We start from the raw sequence: 5,420 nt of genomic DNA, 5'->3' as shown, positions 1-5,420 counted from the left end.
GCTGGTGTGTGCCTGTGTCTTGTGGTGGGGGTGTCTTCCCACACCCCCATCCCTTTTCCTCACCCAGGCTTGCCAGGGCATTAAGTAGGACGACTCAAGTGCCAGCCTGTCCACCTCTAGCTGTCTGGCTCACCATCCTGTTCTCAGCCCTGTCCTGCCCTTAGTGTCTGCAGGGAGTCCAGATCCCGCCCTCTGCTCCTGCCCCCCACTTCCCAGGGTTTGGGGTACATCTGGGAGGTTGGCCTTTCTCCATACAGGGGATCGGGGCAGGATGCTTTGGAACAAATGCTAAGGAATGACCCTCAAACTTTCCTATCAAAGCATCCCTGGAAGTCTGTTGAAGGTAACACTTTAAAGTGTTTTATCTCAAAACTTCATGCAAATTTTGAGCTTAATTTTATGCTATATTTATATTTACTTTTGAGCAATAAAGTGAGGCTTTAAAATTACCTGCATCAAGGGAAGACACTGTCTTTGAGGACAAGGGACCTTCCAGGAAGCTATACTGTATTTATCCAACTCCTACATCTGATTTTGTCCCCAGGACCTATGCCTTAGTGGCTAGAGTAAGTCACAGAATGGAGGAATGGGGCAGGGAGGAGCCACTAACATCTGTTGATAATCTACCTGTTGGCGACACCTGTATCTCATTTCATCCTAACTATAGTGCAAGAGGTGGGTTGTTTTGTAGATTGAGGAAAACTCAGACAGATTCAGGCACGAGAACCGACGGCTGGTAAGTGGTGGAGCTGAGCTTGAAGCCTGGACATTCTGAATCCTGAGTCCTAACCATCGGTCCTGCCAAGGCAATCAGAGGCAGAAAGGAGGTTCCAAGATTCCCAGCCCGGCTCTCTGCTGCCCTCTCAGGGCTGAGAGTGACCTCAAAGGCCTTACCCATCCCCCCAAAAACCTTGGAGACAGTATGACAGATGAGCCCTCCTTTCGTCTTAAACTATCTTTAGAAGCTGATGAAACAGGCTGACCTACCCATTTTACAGATGAGAAACATGCCCAGCGGGGTCTGGAGGCTCAGCAAAGTCATACAGATCCTTGGCTGCTCTGCAAAGGGTTGGGCGGTTTCCCAGAGGGCCTGCCCACGTCTCAGTCAAGGTCTCACTGCGCTGCCTGTCCCGGACCTTGACTTTTTGAACGGTCTGGTGAAGGCTGAAAGGAAGTGGGATCCACCAGATTTGGGGTGAGGGTGGGCGGAGGAAGCAAGGCGTGTGCGCCCCGTACTCGGTGTGCCCAGCAGGCGGCGCTGCGTGGCTACGGCTGGCACAGCTGTGGGAGGGTGGGAGCCGGCGGCCAACCAGGAAAGGAACCCCGACACCCCTCCACTGACACTGCAAACCCACTAGTTTGCCTTTCCTGAGTCTCGATCTCCAGGCCCCTACCCTGGCCTGGGCTGCCCTCCCTTGGGATTTCCCCACGCCTTCCCCGACCCCCACCCTTTTAAGCGTTATCTCCAGCCCCACCAACCCTCGCGACCGAAGGAGGGGGTCTCGACGCTGCCCCTGCCCAGCTGGGCCGTAGGACCGGGTGGGAGATGCAGGCAGAGATCTCGGCTTCCTGGGGGAGGGTGTCTCTTCCCTCCGCGTTCCCGGGGTGGGGAGCTTGGGGAGGGGGCTGGGCAGGGGCGGAAGCGAGTTGGAGCCGTGTTTGTCGCGGCGCTGCCGAGTGGAACAGATGGCTGGGGAGGGGAGAGGGTACGTGGCGTAGAGGAGGAGGGGTGCGGGGGCCGGAGGATGAGGAACGAGGAATTTCGATGCCCCGAGTCTCCCAGGAGAAGCCCCCCCCATCTCTTCCCAGAAAGAGGGGCGGGCCAGCTCCTGCCTTTTTCCCGGAGAGCACTGGCCTCTGGCCTGCGGCAGAGCCCGCCGTCCCCTCGGGGCGCGCTCCCCACCCCCCGGACTCCGGGCGCGGGCCAGGCCCGCGGGGTCAAGGCTGCAGGGAGAGGCCCGGGTCGCAAGGGTTAATGGGGCCACAACTCCGAGGGGCGAGGGGGCGTCAGGCAGCGGGCTCCGGAGCTGGGAGCTAACTACTGCCGGGATCGTAAATAGCTGAGGGAAAATGTGTTAATTGGAACTTTATGCAGATGAGCTGGGACGGGGGCGGGGCTGGGGGCGGGTAGGGCGGGGGGAGAAGGTCAGAAGAAGGCCGGACCCGAGGAGGGGGCTGGAGGGCTCTGGCCGGGGTAGGGGTTGGGGAGTGATGGGTCGATGTGTATTCGTTTATCTGTACGTTGAACCTCCGGGAAGGGGCGCTGGTGTCTGAGGATGAGGCCTCCTCCCTGACCCCACGCCCCAGAAACAAAGGAGTCCAGTTCACATCCCGGGACCAGACGTTCAGGGTCTCAGGTCGCCACGAAGGGTGGGGACACCCTGCAAGTGACTGTTTCTGCCTGTGGTTGCTTACCTTGGGTATCACATTCCCTGCACCCCCCTCCCCTGTCTGTCTTGGAGTCCTCTCACTGCCTCCTTCATCCTTTTTCCCATCCTGGGCATCACCCTCTCCATGCAGCATTGTCTGTAACTTCCACCAAGTGTGGAGGGGGTGTGTGTGTGTTTGGTAGGGGAGGGATCTAACTCTTCTCCCTTTGCTTTCTTCTGTCTGTCCCCAGGGACCACCCCACCTTTGAGGAGTTATTTCTTAGCCTTTAGAGAGCTTGATAACCCACCCCCACATGTTAAAATACAGATTCCAGGGCTCCCTCGGAGCTCTGGTTCAGCAGGGCGGAGGGGCTCAGGAATCTGCATCTTAGCAGTTTCCCACCTAAATCAGATACAGGAGACCTTCATTTTTCAGAAACGCTCTGCAGGGAATTGATGGGCTGGAAAGATTCATCAACAGCCCTGGACCCCTACTCCCAACCCCTCCTCCGTGCTCCTGACCTCACCTCTGCTCAGGAGGGCCATCTCTGCTTCCGGTGAGAGAGTACTAGAGGATATGGAAGGTGCCAAGAAGGAGGGAAGGGAGGAAAAAAGGAAGGGAGGGAGGGAGGAAGGAAGGAGAAAGAAAGAATGAGTCTGCTCCTGGCTCTTCTCTGAGTAGGGCTGACCCTTCGTCTCTCTGCAGCCTGCTTCCCTCCCCTCTGCCTCAGCTGCTCCATTTTCTTCTCTCACCAGCCTTGCCTCACTGTCTCACTTCCCTTCCACCATCATGTCTGAAGTTTCTAAGAAGGCCAAAGAACCTTGGGGTAGGTAGTTTGGATCTTAGCAGATAATGGCGAAGCCAACGTTCCCACCTCCAAAAGAAAGAGCCAAAGGCACCTCTGGCGTTGGAAGAAAACAGGAGAGAGGCAGGGCTTGAGGAAAAATAACAGCAAACATGCAGGTCACCTTTCCATGGGCTATTGCACGTACACTCCACAACTCAGTTTAGGCAGGTGCTATTGCCCCCAGGTTATAAATGCAAAACAAAACCAGGGATGTTCAGAGAGGTTAAGTAACTTGCTCAAGGTCACACAGCAAGTGAGAAAATAACTAGGTCACTCATTCTTCTACTTCCCCCAAATCATTTCTCAGGAGGCTGCTGCGTAGCTGACCCAGGCCTACCCTCCCTGCCCCACCCCCAGGGGCAGTTAGGGATGGGGAAGGGCATCACGTACAGAGATGAAAGGAGATGCTCGGGTTTCGGAACATCTGACAGATCTGGCTGGAAGCATTAAAAATTCATCTAGAAACCTGACCCCAGCTGGACCTTGGGCCTGCCACCTGGACTGTTCCTGGCCTGGTGGCCTCTCAAGAGTCTGATGGGTGCAATTTCCTTTCAGCAGTGTCCTGGGAGCACCCCTCCCACCCTCCGAAAATCTTTGTATTTCATAGGAAAGGGGTTCTCTCATGGATTAGGGAGCTAAAGTCAGGAGCCAGCAGCTCAGAAAGCAGGGCTGAAAACCCGCCACCCACTCTGAGTGTAAGAACCTTAGAGGTTTAAGGGCTTATAAACCTTGTCATCTGGCGTCCTTCTCTTCCTCTCTCCAGGCAGATAGATGCTCACTCCCAGTTTAGGATGGGGGAGCCTGGCTGTGATACCCAAGGTGGCCAGTGGGGGGCAGCCATCTGCTTGGAGGGAACCCTAGCCTGAGTCTCCACCAGCAGCTTTGAAACACAGGAAAAGAACCCCCATGGATAAGATAAGGTCAGTGAGATGCAGTTTTGGCCTTGGGGTAGGGCTCTGGAGTCTGTCATCAGAGGACAAGAGGAGACGGTTCCTAGTTTGGAGGAGACTGAGGAACTTTAGGGAGGGTTCAAAGTAGGTTTGTGGGTTAACTGATGGCCAGCATGCAGTCCTTCTAGCTGGAGTGAAGGTTTGGGGTGAGGCCAGGAGAGGAAAAGCTAGAAAGGCAGTTGGAACCAGAATCTGAAGGGTCTTTGATGCTTCGCTTAGGGTGTTTCATCTTTAACCTGCAGGAAATAGGGAGCCATTGTAGGTTCCAGAGTAACATAATGACATAATGCAAATTGTGATCAGATGAATCCGGCTACCACGGGCAGGCTGAGTGGGAGGGAGAGAGAGACTGCATGTAGAAAAACCGGGGAGGAGGTTACTGCTATTTTCTTCCATATTCTAGGCATGAGGTAATGAGATGAAGCAGGAAGGTAGTAGGGGGAATGGAAAAGGAGGGCTGGATTGAGGCTGGGAGGGGGACTGGGTGAGCGAGCAGATGAAAGACTAGAGAAAGGGACGAGGTCACTACAACTAGGCTGGGTGTCAGGCAGACTCACAGAATGCGGGAGGTGAGTGGGTTTTGTTTCTTTCAGGGATGGGGAGTCTTGACAAAACCCTCTCCCCTCTCTGGGCCTCCACTGCCCCCTCAGAGCAGTGGTGGGGGTTCGACTGGATGGCCTTGAAAGTCCCTCTTATTTCAGGGTGTGTGCAGCTCAGGGCTGTCAATCTGGGTTGTTCGGAGAGGCTGGGGTCGTGCTTACGAGATATCTGGGGATGGTTTCTGTGCAGGGGTCCCTGCGAGCGTCTGCGCATGCGTGTCGGCATTGGGGGTGCATCTGCCTGTTTCTGGGACCCGTGGGTGTTGGCATGCCTGCACGTGCTCTCTAGCTCCGCTTTGTGTAAGTGTATGTGTGAGAGCGTGTGAGCGTGGGTGTGCACGTGACGGGCGTCCGTAGGTCTGTCTGGGCGTGTGGGGGCCGGCAGTGGGGGTGGGGGAAAGTGGCACTGCTGTAGGCTTTTTCCTGGGGCTCACACACTCCTCTTGCTTTCACTGTTCCGAAATAGCATCTGGACCAAAGGCCCATGAATATTTCACAACGATAATTCTGTGACCTGGACAGCCTGCTTCTGATTTACCAGCATCCTCCCGCCTCCCCCTGCCCAGGCCCCAGCAGCCCTTCCTCCATCAGAGCTCTTGCCTGACAGGCCCCCTAGTCGCACTCATTGGCCTCCTCAAAGCCAGCCTGACACAG

Source organism: Camelus ferus, chromosome 10 (genome assembly GCF_009834535.1).
Source record: "Camelus ferus isolate YT-003-E chromosome 10, BCGSAC_Cfer_1.0, whole genome shotgun sequence".
NCBI classification, from domain to species: Eukaryota; Metazoa; Chordata; class Mammalia; order Artiodactyla; family Camelidae; genus Camelus; species Camelus ferus.
The sequence above is the reverse complement of the archived record's forward strand: the minus strand, read 5'-3'. Positions refer to the sequence as shown.